Here is a 17,930-nt window from a genome sequence, read left to right as displayed (position 1 = left end):
TTTGCATTTTAGTTCTGTAGCAGGTTGTGGGTTTATAGGGGAACAGGGAGGGAAGTAATTTAATTGTAATTAAATAATTATTTAATTGTATTTATTGGTATTGATAATTAATGTATTGTTTATTAATTATTAATTGGTAATTAATTTGTATTAATTGGTAATTCATTATTATTAATTGATTAATTGATAATTATATTAATTTTATAAATGCATTATTGGCAAAGGGTTGTGGGTTTATAGGGGAATAGGGTGGGAAGTAATTTAATTGTAATTAAGTAATTATTGAAATTATTTTTGCGTATTGATAATTAATTTACTGTTAATTATTAATTGGTATTTTTTTTTTTACGTATACATTTTTGGTATTGATAATTAATTTGTTGCGAATTAATTATTAATATGGAATTCGTTTTTAATAATTACTATTTATTGGTATTTATAATTACTTAATTATTACATAATTTGTCATTAGTAATTAATTCTTAATATATTTTTATTGGTATTGATAATTAATTTATATATATTTAATTATTAAATCATTACTTTCCCTACTGTTGCACTCACTGGAGGGGGAATAGTAATTTTTACACCTACGCTAGCCAACACTTTCCCTACTGTTGCACTCACTGGAGTGGGAATAGCAAATTTTACCCTCCCGCTATCCAACACTTTTCTCTACTGTTGCTCTCTCCGGAGTGGGAATAGTAATTTTTACCCCTACGCTATCCAACACTTTCCCTACTGTTGCACTCACTGGAGTGGGAATAGTAATTTTTACCCCTACGCTATCCAACACTTTCCCTACTGTTGCACTCACTTAAGTGGGAATAGTAATTTTTGCCCCCACGCTATCCAACACTTTCCCTACTGTTGCACTCAATGGAGTGGGAATAGTAATTTTTACCCCTACACTATCCAACCCTTTCCCTACTGTTGCACTCTCTGGAGTGGGAATAGTCATTTTTACCCCTATGCTACCCAACACTTTCCCTACTGTTGCCATCACTGGAGGGATAATGGTAATTTTTACCCCTACGCTACCCAACACTTTCCATACTGTTGCACTATCTGGAGTGTGAATAGTAATTTTACCCTCCCGCTATCCAACACTTTCTCTACTGTTACATTTGGTGGAGTGGGAATAGTTAATTATTCCTACCTGCTATCCAACACTTTCCCTACTGTTGCACTCACTGGAGTGGGAATAGTAATGTTTACCCCTACGCTAACCAACACTTACCCTACTGTTGCACTCTCTGGAGTGGGAATAGTAATTTTTACCCCTACGCTATCCAACACTTTCCCTAGTGTTGCACTCACTGGAGTGGGAATAGTAATTTTTACCCCTACGCTATCCAACACTTTCCCTAGTGTTGCACTCACTGGAGTGGGAATGGTAATTTTTACCTACCCTCTATCCAACGCTTTCCCTACTGTTGCACTCACTGGAGTGGATATAGTAATTTTTACCCTCCCGCTATCCAACGCTTTCCTTTTTGTTGCACTCACTGGAGTGGGAATAGTAATTTTTACCCTCTCGCTATCCAACGCTTTCCCTACTGTTGCACTCACTGGAGTGGGAATAGTAATTTTTACCCTCCCGCTATCCAATGCTTTCCCTACTGTTGCACTCACTGGAGTGGGAACAGTGAATTTTACCCTCCCGCTATCCAACACAAAAAATATTGAATATTTTTTAATAATATTAAGTTAACATATATATGTATAAAAAATAATAATGTATGTTCATTTTTTTATTTACATTAATTATTTATTCATTTTAAGGTTATTTAAGTACTTTTAAGTATGTTTTACTTAATTATATTCATTATTTCATTAGTTTACATTGCTTTTAAGACATTTAAAAAATTCGATATTTTAACAAACTATATTATTTACAACGATATTTTGGATTCAATATTTTTGTACTTACCTGTTTGTAGATAGGAAGTCGATATTCTGTCATTCTATATTTTTTAATCGATATTTTGGCAGGTCAATATTTTGCTCCTCGATATTCTGTCAGTGATCCGAAACTGACACTGCATGGCAGATAGCATGGCTGCAGTCACAATACATGACATGGTGTACGAGATGACTTAGAGCTGGCTGAGTGGGGACCACATCCGTAAAGGAGCAGGTCACATCCACGTGCACCTACAACCCATGACGTCAAAAACACATTTGCAGACAAACAATGCACAAGAATTCAAAAATATGTCCAACAGCACAAATGACCCAAGTCGCAAACATCACAGCACCCGAAAAGCACACAAATCAAAGGCACATCGACTCATAGGGATGAGGTGCCATAAAATCAGAGCTGCATGGGAGCCTCGCCAACAATGCAGCACACACACATAGCATTCACAGCACATCAACATTGACAACAATGTGGTACAAAGTGCAACACTTACACCACAGGACAGAGGACACAACTGCTGCCAATTATGCGTAGAAACCGGCCAATCACATCTGGCATTGCATGACACTGTGAGATGATGTACGAGTACAGTCTCACATCCATCATGTAGTCGAAATGTCCACTCTCTCCCATCAAATAGGCAGCTTCTCCAAAACAGTCACAATGTACTTTATCATGCAGTCTGTAAGTAAACATGTACAATGGGCAACATACAAGCAACACACTGTTAACCTGCATCTCCCCTTTACATTGCAGAGGGACCTCCTACAGAGCAGACCACACATCTCTACATTGATGATGAAGAGGACACCCTGCACTTCTACTCAGACACCCTCTAACAGCTTGTGGACAGCCTCATTACCCCACCCCCAGGAGCAGTGCAGCCCAGCTGCATCGAGGTCACCCCAACCCCTGCACAGCCCACACAGCAGGAAGCACACACCACCACAGTTGGCCCACAGGACCCACACGACCAACATTTTGAATTCCAACGCCGTGTGTTAGCATGCCAGGAGAAGTTGGCTGACCAGCTGCGGGTGGGTTTCGACCTCTAGGCAGCCAAATTTGATGCCGTACGTGGGTGTCTGAGTCCCATCAGGGACCACGTACAGTCCCTAATGGCCACCCCCTGCACCATGCTCGCTGACAATCCTTGGCTGACCTTGCTGGGGCCATCACTTGGATACAGAACTCCCTAGTCAGACAGGCTCCAGCGATCACAGCACAGAGTTGGCACAGATGCGGAGTACAATGGAGACCATGGAGCGGATGCAGGCTGGCAGTAGGGCTGCCACGGCTGAACACCAGCGACATGTAGCTTGGATCGTCTAGGCCTTGCAGATCCTCATCTTGCTATTGCTGCCATAGAGCCTGTACCAGATGGCTGCTGCAGGCACTTCGACACACACATCTCCGCCCCCTGATGTGTCAGTGGCACACATTGATGTAGCCCTATCACCTTCACACCTTGATGTGTCAGTGACCCACAGTGATGAAGCCATAACATCACCACACACACCTGACACACCGGACACAGAAGACGTCTCAGAGGAGTAATATGTGGAGTGCAATAACTGTGTGAAGAAGGAGGCAGTAGCAACCGTACCCACCACATGGCCAGTCCCTGCATGGTTCAGCCCCATGCATCATGCTCTGGTACAATGCATCCAATTGTCCCCCGGAACACTCTGTGAGATTCCCCTGGACCCCGACAAGGCCTGCCATATTTGCCCTTGTACCAATGACACAGCAATCCAGCTGAGGACTGTACTCTTCCTCTTCAGATCAACTTTGCATTCCCCCAAGGACTCTGCTTGGCCCACCACTGGGAAACCACTTAATGTTGGCTTGAACTGGACATGTACCCCTTCATCTCAGAGACTCCCCAGAAAGTGAATAAAATATTCCAAATCACACATATGTCATGTCTCTGTTCACCCATGTGTAAAGTATGGATGAATGTAGGGACGTTGATTGCACTAAGAGGTACACCCTGGAAAATGTCAACAATGCGCAAGTTTGATCCCACATGGCCAATTGGATTACTGTGAAGGTGTGAACTAGCTATGGCCTCATTCCATATGCACAGCAATCTTGCATCCCCCAACATAGCCCCACGTCCATGTATCACATAGGGCTGTGTGTGTCAATGTCAGAATCGGTAGCCCGCCTAAAGTACTGTCCCCCATCGCATGTGGCTATGGAACACCTCTTCGCATGACGTACTCACACACATCAGTGTGTACACGGTCTGCTTCAATGGATCATATCAATCCACAAGGCAAGTAGTTTGACACCATACTCACATTGCTGAAGACACGTGAGTGCACAGGTCTACCAGCAAGTAACATAACGTGTGGCTCACAGAGGTGGAGCTGCCAATAGGGATTCACCACCTACGTACCACAGGCAGTCTGTCCCTCCCTGTGTATGGACAATGCTCATTGATACACACAATTTGTCAGACTAGTCAACACTCATCACAGTTGTACACTGGTGAAGTTGTGTAGGCTTTATTGGTATGTGTGTGTCAGTATGGGCAAGTGATGGGTCCCAACAAGCAGACAAATGCTGAATACACTTACAGGCAGAATGGAAACGTTTCGAGGTGCATGGAATGGGTTGGCAAACATGTACACATATCCTTACGGTTGGCAACGGTCTCAGCCCACCTTGCCTTGCTGGTCGAGTCATGTGATGTTTGGCGTCTGCTTATTGCCCCGTGTCAGGGGACACGACTCACAGCCCATGGGATCTGCATGGAGCTTTCCCACCGAACTGCGCCAACTGTGTGCTCTGCTGACACTGAGCAGGTAAAAGGGACCAACAAGGTCACATGTCATGCCACATTGGCATGTGTGTAGTCTACCTCCAGCAGTATGTCAGATTTGGGTACTTTGTCAAACGACGCTGTGCAGCTCTGCCCATGGGGCTGCAGCACCTTGCACAGGTGTGTGGCAACACACGTAGGTGCACGCACATGCATTCTGAGCCTCTGCGAATGCAGAATCGTCCACTGTTGTAATGGCTTATGGGACCAATCCTCCACGATGCAACACGGTGTTGGGACCTGTGCTCTGGGTGTCAATCAGTTGTGTATGCAGGAAGGTAGTTACTCGTCCATGAATGTGAGCGCTGCTCCGTATGCAATCAGTTCCAGAAGTACGTTGTTCTCGGATTCAAGGAACACGAGGGAGAACCAATCCCTTAACTGGTCCAGACAGATGTGCTCCGACCACGCAGTTTCACCAATCCGCAGCACAGCCCAATAGGGGAGCGCCTAGATGTGGTCACTGCACACGATGACTTGTGCAATCTCCCATCCACTGCTGTTGGCACAGACACCACATATCAAGGCATCCCATGCATGGGTATCCCGGTTGCACCTCTGTTCGTGTGCCAACAGGGGTGGCACACACAAGTCGTAATCCAGTTCAGCTACCGTTGTGTTGGATAGGCAGACCTCCATTGGCCACTCGAATGTGCATGATCGACAGTGGAACCATGGCTGGATGCATGGGACGTATGCAAGCTGGAAACTCAGACGGTAACTGACTCACAGGACTGCCATTGGCAGAGCTCCCAACAGATGCAGCATTCGTGCACGGTACAGTTCCACATGACAGGGGTTGTGCATTGCCTGCCATTGCGCATGTTGGTCTCTTACCACGGGCACTCCTCAGACTGGCAGCGGTTCTGTGGACAATATGCCACAGCTCGGAGTAATGAGTCGTGTGTGTGTTCAACGTTTTGACATAGGGGTTGTCTCTTGTACGGATTTGTTGGGGGCATGCCATGCAGGTGTAGCTCGAGCAGGGACAAGTGTGTGTGGGGTGTGGACAAGTCGCTTTTTCATTAGCGCAGTTCGTGGTGTGGGGGTCGACAGAGTCTGGTATGGTATCTCACTCAGGGGGTGCCCTGCGCATTGGAGACCAAGGTCGGAGGTTTGGATGGCCTTCCGCCTTGTGTTTCAAGACAAAGGAGCTTTCATGCCTAATTTTAGTCTGACTACAGCTTGCATTTCCGAAATGTGATGTGGCCTTCGCGCTGGATGTGTTGCCAGACCTCAGATTTTTGGTACACCAATTGCGAGACACAAGCAAGAGTTGGCATGTATGTGCCAAGGGCACCATTGTCCTTGCCCTCCTTGTTCATCCTCTCTCTCTCTCTCGTTTTCTCTCTATCTCTCTGCCCTTTGATGAGTGCCTGACACACCTTCTTATCTGAGATAGTGTCTTACAGGTTGTCACTTGCAGATTGTCCAGGGATGACCCGCCATGACTCTGCCAAATAGATATTTGTTGTGAAATTTGATTGTGATGTTTTGTTTGAACTTTCAATGGTGAAGGATTGAAAATGCTTTTTCTGTACTCACATGGCTGTTAATTGTTGTGTTTCTGCGCCATCAGGCGAATGGTTTTGTGCATGATTTTGTGACGTTGATGTGCATTCTCTTGGTCCGGGTGAGGTGGAGGGTGGCCAGGGTGTGGCCCCGGGGGGGGTGGCTGTCCTGGGTGTGGTGATGGGGGTGTTGTGTTCCCGGTGGGGCTCCGTGCTGCATGATCTGTGGCTCCATGGCGTCTGTTGTTCTTCAGGTGTGGCTGTGGTCTGGGCTCCCTTTTCTGTTGCCGCTTGTCGTCCGACTTTGCATCAGGTCGGAGCAGGTGAAAGTTTTTTGCTTCTATTGCGCCTTATTGCATGTTTTGTGATCTTATCGCCGATGTGGCTGGTCGTTGAGAATGTTGAGATGTGATGTTGTCGCTGCTTTTTGCGTGGGAACGCCTACTCTGGATCTCATTAGCGATAGTTGCCGGGGTCATCCGTGGCGATGTTTTTGGAGGTTGCTATTGCAGGTAAACTTGTGGTATTGGCAGTTTGTACCGGCTTGTGAATGTGGTGATGGATTTATCGCGACTTTGGCTGCGCTAAGGTGCTGTTAACTCGGCGATAGCTCCTTGAGAATATTCCCCACAGAGTCATAGCAAGCTATCTACTTTACAACCCAATGTTAATAGTGGTTGGCAATGGAAGACTATTTGCTACAGGTAGTTGGCATGCACACTGTTTTGTTTGTACCAGATGTTAGCCAATGCTGTTTGTTACACATGACTTTTTTTCCCCAGGAGTTTTATATAGCGTGAACTTGAACCGAAGGTATCAGTTATCAGAGTGCTTTACATGAGCATCAGTTGCGTTACACAAATACACATTTGTTTTTTTATTTGTTAGGCACGGGGAGATTAAGCGATTTGCCAGGGATCACAGGATGTTGAGCATCATTGCTGAGACTCGAACCCGGTACCCCAGATTCAAGATCGACCACCTTAGCCATTAGGCCACATCCTAAATTTTCTATGTGGCAATTAGCATGAGGTGTGATGTGAATGTTTTGATGTTTTACTATGAGTATGTACTCAAAATGCATACACACTGGTGGTCTCATATGTTTATTTACATATATATGTACACAGTTTCATGTAATCATAATTGTGATATTATGTAAGTCAGGGCCGGTTCTAGGGTGAATGGTGCCACCTCACTGGGTGCTGACTTGGGAGGAGGCTCCATGTTTGCAAGTATGATATCGTTTTAAAAAAAGCACCTGCTGCCACTTTCCTCGCCTCAAGCAATTATCAGGCATCAATAAAATTGTCAAGATAACTCCGGTTGGAAATCAGACATGTATCAGTTCAGGAATGGCAATAGTGACCAATAACAGACACAATTGCCTTGGCACTCAGAAGTATGAAAAAGAGTAAGTGAATCAGACAGGACAGCACACCTGTATGTGTAGCACAATCAGTCATTTCCACTTCCTACTTGTGTGTATGGCAATCAATGTCATGGCATGTCTATTATAGTAGTCCAGGGGTTTATGAGTCATTCAGGGCACATAACAGAATGTACATGAACTAATTGTACTCCGGTGATGACTCCTCTTAAAAGAAAACAGACAGAATCACAATGGAGGTACAATCATGCACGGACCATGGAGAGCGAACATTGAACATACTGAAATCATGCTTCAGGAGTCTGGTTATATCTGGGGGTTATTGCTCAACTCTCCACCAATGGTATGCAAAATAATACTCATCTGTTGATATTGCACAATATTTGTGTGCAGACAAATGTCCCATGAGCTGATGTCAATGAGGAGCAGGAACAGCCGGAAGATGAGGAACCAAATCAAACTGTTCCATCAGTAGCAGCAACAGACTCAATAGACGAATTTGAGAAATGTGTCTGCTCAATGGCAATTTGACTCTCCTTAATGGTAACAGTTAATCACCTGCATGGCCTTGGCACTCAGAAATATGAAAAAGAGTAAGTGAATCACAGACCTGTATGTGTAGCACAGGGTCAGTTGTTTCCAATTCCTACTTGTGTGCATGCCAAAAATGTCATCGCATGTCTCTTACAGTAGGCAAGGAGTATGAGTCATTCAGGACACATAAAAGAATATACATATACATGAATGTTGGGCCATCAATTGTCATTACTCTTCGCTAATTGTAGTCCTCCTGTCTTTCCAACTGACCAAGGATATGGGAAGAATAGGTGGTGAAAATCAATGAGGGACATGATAGTGTCCACATGGCAGTGTACAGTGTCCACTATGTTGACAGTAACAAAGGGTATTGAGATATGTGTTAAACTAGTGCTACATAGTGCAACTGGCAGACTAACTACACCACAGTGCCACATTGCTTGTGGACAATGCAGGCCTTATTTTCCACATCTTTCTGTGTCTAGGGTTTTGTGCCTTCACTTGTAGAAACTGTGCGGCATAGCTCCAAGACAGGCACATTATTGCCAAGGACACTGTGCTGTTGGCTGTTATGTGAGATGCAGCTTGTGTTTGAGGCTGCACCTTGCTGCAGAGTCTGGAGCCTTAGAGGACTGATAGAATTGTTTCTGTGCTATAAAGCCGTGTGCATATTGAATGTGATGTGTGTATATGATGAGTGATCTAATGTAGCATTTTAGACATGATCTTGCAAGGTTATTATATGACTTCAGAGTTTCACAGATCTGGAATTGATCACTTGGCTCATGACCACATAATTTACATCTGCACACAATGACTAGACAGGGAATCACTTCCTTCAACAAGGTGTTTGGATGCAGCATTCCACATGGCACGTTCTCTTGGAGCAACCTCCTTCTTTCTCTTTTAAGCTATAGGAAAATTAGGATGTCTACCATCTGTTGAATTAATTCTGTGATTAATAAATACATGCTTTTTCAAAACTGATGGTTGTTGCACATCAAAGTATTTTCTCTATTTTGTATCTATGTAATCATGTGTTGACTTTATGCATGCACAAAGTCCTAACTTAATGACAACTTTTCTCAGAAGTAATATGTGCGAAAAGAAGGGTCCTTGCAACATGGTGCACATGTGTCAGCATTGTGACCTCAAATAACATATTGCGTTACAACAAACAAATGATGGACGGAATGCTGACAATGCAGACATTCTCCCCCAGTCAAGAGATCTGGGTTAATTCCATCGTTCTTTTGCCCACTACACCACCCCAGTTTAGACATGGCCATATGCAAATCAGTCTTGACCCTGTGCCTCATGGGAACAGTCCAGCCCGAACTGCCAAGCCATGTCTTCCCTGGACCGGAATCAAGCATCCTAGGACCGGTTTCTGGCTATCAGCCGTCATCAGCCAGGATAGCTTGACTCCAGTGGCGTAGTGAGCACGGGTCCCACGTCTGGGAATACCCTTCCAACTAAGGGCGAAAAGCGTTACAACAAACAAATGATGGACGGAATGCTGACAATGCAGACATTCTCCCCCAGTCAAGAGATCTGGGTTAATTCCATCGTTCTTTTGCCCACTACACCACCCCAGTTTAGACATGGCCATATGCAAATCAGTCTTGACCCTGTGCCTCATGGGAACAGTCCAGCCCGAACTGCCAAGCCATGTCTTCCCTGGACCGGAATCAAGCATCCTAGGACCGGTTTCTGGCTATCAGCCGTCATCAGCCAGGATAGCTTGACTCCAGTGGCGTAGTGAGCACGGGTCCCACGTCTGGGAATACCCATCCCACTAAGGGCGAAAAGCGTTACAACAAACAAATGATGGACGGAATGCTGTCCATCAATTGTTGTTTTTGCATTTGTCACCCCGAGTGGGAAGGGTATGCTCAGACGTGAGTCCCTTGCTTTCCATGCCACTGGAATCAAGCTATCCTGGCTGACAAGGGCTGAAAGCCCGAAACCGGTCCTAGGATGCTTGTTTCCAGTCCAGGGAGGACCTGGCTTGGCAGTTCGGGCTGGACTGTTCCCATGGGGCACAGGGTCAAGACTGATTTGCATATGGCTGGGTTCAAACTGGAATGGCATGGTGAGCAAAAAAACGATGGATTTAGGCCCAGATCTCTGTACTGGGGTGAATGTATGACATTGTTCTGCATTCTGTCCATCAATTGTTGTTTTTGCATTTGTCACCCCGAGTGGGAAGGGTATGCTCAGACGTGAGTCCCTTGCTCTCCATGTCACTGGAATCAAGCTATCCTGGCTGACAAGGGCTGAAAGCCCGAACCCGGTCCTAGGATGCTTGTTTCCAGTCCAGGGAGGACCTGGCTTGGCAGTTCGGGCTGGACTGTTCCCATGGGGCACAGGGTCAAGACTGATTTGCATATGGCTGGGTTCAAACTGGAATGGCATGGTGAGCAAAAAACAATGGATTTAGGCCCAGATCTCTGTACTGGGGTGAATGTATGACATTGTTCTGCATTCTGTCCATCAATTGTTGTTTTTGCATTTGTCACCCCGAGTGGGAAGGGTATGCTCAGACGTGAGTCCCTTGCTCTCCATGCCACTGGAATCAAGCTATCCTGGCTGACGAGGGCTGAAAGCCCGAAACCGGTCCTAGGATGCTTGTTTCCAGTCCAGGGAGGACCTGGCTTGGCAGTTCGGGCTGGACTGTTCCCATGGGGCACAGGGTCAAGACTGATTTGCATATGGCTGGGTTCTAACTGGAATGGCATGGTGAGCAAAAAACCGATGGATTTAGGCCCAGATCTCTGTACTGGGGTGAATGTATGACATTGTTCTGCATTCTGTCCATCAATTGTTGTTTTTGCATTTCTCACCCCGAGGGGGAAGGGTATGCTCAGACGTGAGTCCCTTGCTCTCCATGCCACTGGAATCAAGCTATCCTGGCTGACGAGGGCTGAAAGCCCGAAACCGGTCCTAGGATGCTTGTTTCCAGTCCAGGGAGGACCTGGCTTGGCAGTTCGGGTTGGACTGTTCCCATGGGGCACAGGGTCAAGACTGATTTTCATATGGCTGGGTTCAAACTGGAATGGCATGGTGAGCAAAAAAACGATGGATTTAGGCCCAGATCTCTGTACTGGGGTGAATGTATGACATTGTTCTGCATTCTGTCCATCAATTGTTGTTTTTGCATTTCTCAAATAACATATGCCATAACATAAGGGGCACATTCCTGCACCAAAAGCAAACACTCCATGCAATTTCCTCCTTCAATGTGTCCTGCGGAATGCAGGACATAGTGATTGGACATACCAAAGAAACATGTGAATATGTATCCTCATTTCACCTCCCCTAGGAAGGCTCACTATCTGCACACAGTCTCAGTGTCCGTGATCATTGAATGTGTTGAAATGTGTGAGGTATTAATTGTTGTTGCATGGGAAATGCCTCAGCAAAGGCCCATGGAATACATCCTTTACACACAGTGAATGAATACTCTACATTTCTGTGGCTTACCTTACTGTCTACCTATGAGGCCATGCAATGGCATGCAGAGAGACTGCATTGCCTCACTGATATGAGCTGTAAAGCTGTTCCACCAGTGATGCTCCATCAGCTCAGTTCACTTGTAGATGTGGCCCACAGTGACATAGACAGTCTCAACATGTGAGATTTGAAGGATTGTGTTGCCCATATGCCAAGTAGTATGGGCCAAGTCTGTAGGCCCATACCAACTATGTAGGCACTGTCTCATTCAGCCCAAGAGTACTTTGTCAGCGTATTCTAACATCATTGACTATCATATGCTTGAGAAGTACTTATCTACTAGTAGGCCATTCCCATACATTCCTTTCTGGAAGTGCTTATTGATGGTTGAATGCATAAAGATGAAGGAACCATGAGCACTGCCAAGGTACTTTGCGAGGACATTGATGTAGAGGCCCGGATGGCCCACGTTTGCCTGCACATTCATGCAATTGCTTTGCTTGCTATTGTGGTACAGGTGTGATGTAAGCGCTGGAGGCACAAGTTGCATAGAAGTGTGGTCCATTGCCCTCAAAACATTTGGAATTTCTGCAATGGCATAAAAGTCTTGCTTGTTTTCCTGTTGTTGCTGCATTATATTGGGAATGAGGTACTGGGGTGTGAGGCTTATGGGTGTATGGATGGATGGGAGGAATGCTGACAAGGATGGCTGAGATACTTCTGCCACTCCGGCTATGGTGGGTTGGAAAGTTCCAGATGCCAGCATGTGTAGGACAGCCAGTAGCTTGGCATGAGGAGAGATGTTGATGTAGCACTTCGATGTGGTCTGCATCCTTGGTGCAATCTGGTGCTGGAGGCAGACAATGAGGGTAAACGTCTGGTGATATGTCCTCTCACTTCTCCTGTGCTGCCTCCGTGGTGATGGTGGAGGTGACGGTGGAGGTGGCCGCGGTGATGTGTAGGTGGTGGTGATTGTCTTTTTGGTGCTCCAAGCTACAGTAGGAGTAGGTACATGGTGCCATAGAGCTTGCCAGAGTGATTTGGGTATGTTCTGCTTCATACCAGTGGGTTTGTGTTATTTTTATGCCGGCTTTTCTGTAGCAGTAAAAATTTGCCGCAATTGGGACTCTGCGCCTCGTTTCTCCAAAGTAGCGCCATTTACCCAAATTGTTGTAAATAAGGCTGCATCAGTTTTGCATGGTTTTTGAAGGGGGAATGTCTATCTTACATATCATTAGCAATCACTGCTGCAACAGGATCCGGTGCTAAAACAAATAGGTGCTAGAAGTGAAAAAGTGGTGCTAATACCATCTAGTGTGGCAGCAATAGCTTCTTCTGATTATGCCCCTTAATAAGAACAATAAGAGCAACTATCATTAATAAAAGAGTGATCCGATATACTGTTTGAAAAATCTCGTTGAGCTTCAATCTCTGAATACTCTAGATCCGACCGTACCAGGAGTGATCACCAACTCACAAAGCAATGTATTACCAATTTTTAATGGTAAAGCGAATACGTCCGTGTGCTCATTCAAATCTGCTAATGGCTTACAGTCCCAGATGGAAAATGAACAGAAAATGTTTAACCAACAGAAAAAGAAATAGAAAAAAACAAATTAGAATCTCAAAAAAACACCCACAATTTTTTGGGGGGAGTATACAGAGTGTTAACAACCAACAAGAGGTTAATGCCAGTTTGATGATCATGGCAAAATGAATAGTTCCTCAAGGGTCTATGTCAATCCTTCTCATTTAATGACGCCACATATAGACACTTCTCACAATGGACATCATTCTCTTAATGTGCCCCCAAATTATTTCAATCCTTTGGCTAAGGCTTTTGCCTATTCAGAAATTGTATCATTAATGGATTATTGCCATCAGGAAAAGTAATATCACAGACTGTGCAAAATGTAACTTCCACATGAATAAGGGAAATTAATATCTCTCACACAAAGGAGAAGAAGGTGATTAAAGGAAAGGATGAGAAAAGCTAAGTATAACCATAAATGGATAGAACTTAGAGAGGAGGCCTGCCTCAAAAATATGAGAAAATATTAGGAAATTATTCCTAATTGCTGTGGGACGAGAGTAAGGTCTTGCCCCATCCCCATGAAGGAAGAGCAATGGAGCAGATATATTTCTGAGTTATGTGTAGCAAAAGACAGGAAGGTCCCAGATATTCAAAAAGGCCATTTATAGTTTGGAAGTGGATTTTGTGGCTCATGGCCCCCCTTCGGCTGAGCAGATTTAGGTCTTTATTTGTTCTATGAGAATTTCGGATGAAAAGGGCCTGGATGAAGTGTCAATTTCAGTTATTAAAAAAAGAACCTAAACTCTCGTGACATTTCCTGACTCCTGTCTTTGCAGATTGTTACTCTCAGGCTGTAGTTCCTTCATTGTGGCAAGGAAGCGTTTAATTCCATTACATAAAAAGGAGAGCTGTAACTTACCAAATAACTATAGAAAAAATACTCTCTTGCGGCAGGCAAAATCTTTGCGAAAGGTTTCTTGGAACATTTGCTTTCTTGGATGGAATTAAACTAAAAAGATCATTTCATTAGAGTAATCTGGTTTTAGAAACAAATACTCAACATTAGATAATATCACAGCCCTTCAACTCCTAATTGATTAATACCTGAAAATTAAGAGATTGATGACTATTTGCCACCTATACTGATCTCTCAACTGTGTTCGATAAAACTGACATTCCCACAGCATGGAGGCAGTTATATAATCCTGGCCTTCCGGGCTCTCTGTCATGGAGAGAGGGGTTTTGTTCTGGGTGTCACAAACTATTTATTATTGGGTTAAAGTCCTGGTGTTCCCGGTTGGCCTCAGTAAGTGCGAGAAACCCCTTTCCCACTGGAGTACAAAAAGTATCACTGAAGGATAAGAGGTCAAATCTGGCTAATTGGTATCCTTAGTCTTATTCTGCATAGAGAAACATAGGTTCAATTTATATTTCAAACACATTGCTTTATTTAAATAAATAAGAATTGGTGTTGTTCATATGTTAAACCAGATGTCAAGATAAATACAACAGCAAACAGTGTTTCGCTCCTTCCCGGTGCTCAAGTTTAGGGCTTTCCCAAGGCCAATATAATTCACAACATAAAGGTAAAATAGGTAGTATACAGCCTGCAAAAGTGGAAAAAATGAAAAACATAAATATAGAGTAGGATTTGTATAAATAAAAATAATAAATAACCGGTAAACATCCATAAAAGGCACGGACCACAATGCACATTTCATGCTGTTTACGGTCTCAAATTAATTTTTGCACTCAGATACATACACAGAATGAAAATGTAAATACAATAAATCCAATGTATGAATATATGTCAAGTCGTTATTAAACATGAAACATAAAAGGACAGTAGATACATATGGAATCCAGTACGGTGTACGTATATCAAGGTTGGCAGTAGCACTGAGAATGTTGTATGAGGAGAAGCATTGGCAGAAAATATTAAGTGGGGGAACATGTGTCAATTATTTTGCATATTACAGCAGCCTGTTTATTGGTGACTTTTCCTGTGAGTATCATTAGAAAGGAAGCTAAGTGCATAGAAAAAAGTAGGTTGGACTGTCCCCAGGGCAGTAAGAGAAAAGGAGAAGCAAGGATAGCCCTAGAGTCCAGATGCCCAGTAATCTAGCATGCAGTTCAAGGACATGCTATGGTTGACAAAACAAACAAGTGAAACCAAACAACCAAGGGCTTACCGACAAGGATTAACTATGCAGCATCAATGTTATCAGAGAAGAATTCAGGCTCACTGAGATTGTAACCTAAATAAACTGTATACTTTGTAAGGATCAGTACTCTTAAGACAATTATTGGGGGTCCCAAAATAATAGTACTTGTCTTATCAAGGTACCTGTATCCAGTATGAGAAATATTACTTGCGGTCCAAGCTGCAGTCTTTTTGTATAATTGATATTTATTTAAAACATTTAAACAAAGAGCATAAAATATTTAGAATTGCACAGCAGAGGTATAGCAGACTCATTTCATTATACTTCATTTACACTTTTACTCCTTTCATCGTTCGCTCCTGCGGTCAAGTAAGCACCAGGCCTTAATTCTATGGCTGTTTTTCACCTGAGCACAGTAGCATCCTTCAACACTTTGGTGGGGAGAGGACCCCTTGATGTGCCCTCCACATTTCTCACTTTGACTATACTTGAGTAACAGAATCCAGTCATATCTAAAGACCATTATCAGATAAAGCCTGGAGGCCATCCTTCAGTTCAATGTTATTCAAAAACAGAGTAAAAAATATGGGCACATCTTGTCCAGGTGTCGACAACTTCCTGCAGTGTGCGTCAAGGCACATGATTGCTAAGCAAACAAATGATGGACGTAATGCTGAATAAATCATACATTCATCCCCCAGTCAAGAGATCTGAGTTAAATCCATTGTTCTTTTGCTCACCATGCCACCCCAGTTTAGAAGGCGATTGGCACAACGGCATCTTCCTGAAGGAGTTTTTTCTATTTCCCCCCTAACAACCCTCCCACCCAAACCCAATACCTGGAAAAAGTCATTTGTTGGCAATGTTTTAACAAGATAACTCACCAGGCTTTTGCATAAAGAGATGATCGAAAAGTAAAATAGTAAAAGTCCTTCTGAACAATTTCAGCAGTAAGTGAACACCACTAGGTGCAAGAATTTGAAATTAGGAGACGTTGCAGCAACATTTCAAACAGCAGGGGCAAGCTTTGCAACAACAGGCCCAGCAGCAGGGATCCGGCTGGACTCCAGCAGATCTTTGTGGCGCTTGTCTAAATCAATGGTGTACATCTCTGTGGGGTGACTTCCACTTGGAAGCTTCTGGCTGGCATAGGGGTTGTAAGGACGTCTTCATGACTCCTGGGCTCTGATTGGTGCACCGCATCCTACACCAGAAGATTGGTATGGATTGTTGTGACTGTTCTGCGGGGCATGCGTAGGATAGGTAGGCACAACAGCAGGGTTTTCAATGACTGGTCGTGTAACTTCTTCCCCAAGATAGTTCCGAACAAAGCTACTTTTGAGCTGGGCATGAGGAATAGTCACATGGGCATATGGGTTCTCAACGCTGATGCCTTTATCCATGTCTGTAAGTAGAAACCAACAGGTTCTTAAAAGTGATATACAAGAGCCGGGAAAACCCACAGGAAGTGAAGCTAAGACACTACAGGACCTCTTCACCAAAACACCTTACAATGAAATCAAGGAGTTGTCACTTTCAGGTGCAAGGAGTTGTCACTTTCAGGTGCCCACAGGAGTTGTCACTTTCAGGTGCCCACAGATGAACCACGATTCACAGGAAGTCTTCCAACTTCATACCTGTTCGCCAGCGCTGCAACTGGAGGGGCTTTCTGTCTGGGATCCTGTCTGTTGTCTCTGACACTGGACTTCAAGCCGCTACATTAGACACGATCAAGGGAATGAGCCGAGACCCACACCTGAGGCTTGGCACCGGGACGGCTGCTCCCCACTTCGTCTAGCCAACACAGCTCTCCCATGAGGCCCAGGTGCCGTACCCCTAGGCGGACCCGCACTTGCTGCTGACTTCTGAATTACATGCGGGGGGCCTGGCTTCCAAGCAGCAGTCAAATCATGTGTATTCCTGATCCGCAAAATCTGTACACAAAGTCAAGACTGCAAAGAGATTTATCATGGTTTAATTTCCAGATGGAGATCGCAGTCAGCGAGATCATGAAGCTCCAACTCTGAGTGCCGCCTGTGAACTAGCAGAAAATTGCTACCACTATGTTAAAGGTAGAATACGAAGGGGAAATAGAGAGATAAATAAATGGTTGGAAAACGAAAAAGCGAAAGTGTAAGAGATAAGCCCAGCAAAAAGTAAATATCAGATAAACTCTAGTTGGCGATCAGAGTGCTGTATTTGGAAACCAAAGTATCACACAACCCATAGAATATATGGGAAAAAGGATAATGATCCTAAAATAATCATAAATCAAAGGTTTGAATAATTGGCACAAAGTATTATTGAGCATCACCAGCGTGATGAGGGGGCCATTACCTGCCTAGATGGTTAAATAATCAAAATACTGCAGTCCTTCTGCCCCATCGTACCCTGACAACGCCACAGAAAGGGGCAGGCAAATCACACAGATTCCAAACAGACCACACATACCCAACAAAAGACTTTTGTATGATCACAAGAGCTATAATGTAGATATAGCACAGTTATGATAGGACTCACAATGGAAGAATTATGAAATTGTTGACAAGGTGTCTATCCCATTTCATAAAGTTATGCCACTGC

The sequence above is a fragment of the Triturus cristatus genome, chromosome 8, assembly GCF_964204655.1.
Source record: "Triturus cristatus chromosome 8, aTriCri1.1, whole genome shotgun sequence".
Lineage (NCBI taxonomy): Eukaryota > Metazoa > Chordata > Amphibia > Caudata > Salamandridae > Triturus > Triturus cristatus.
The sequence above is the reverse complement of the archived record's forward strand: the minus strand, read 5'-3'. Positions refer to the sequence as shown.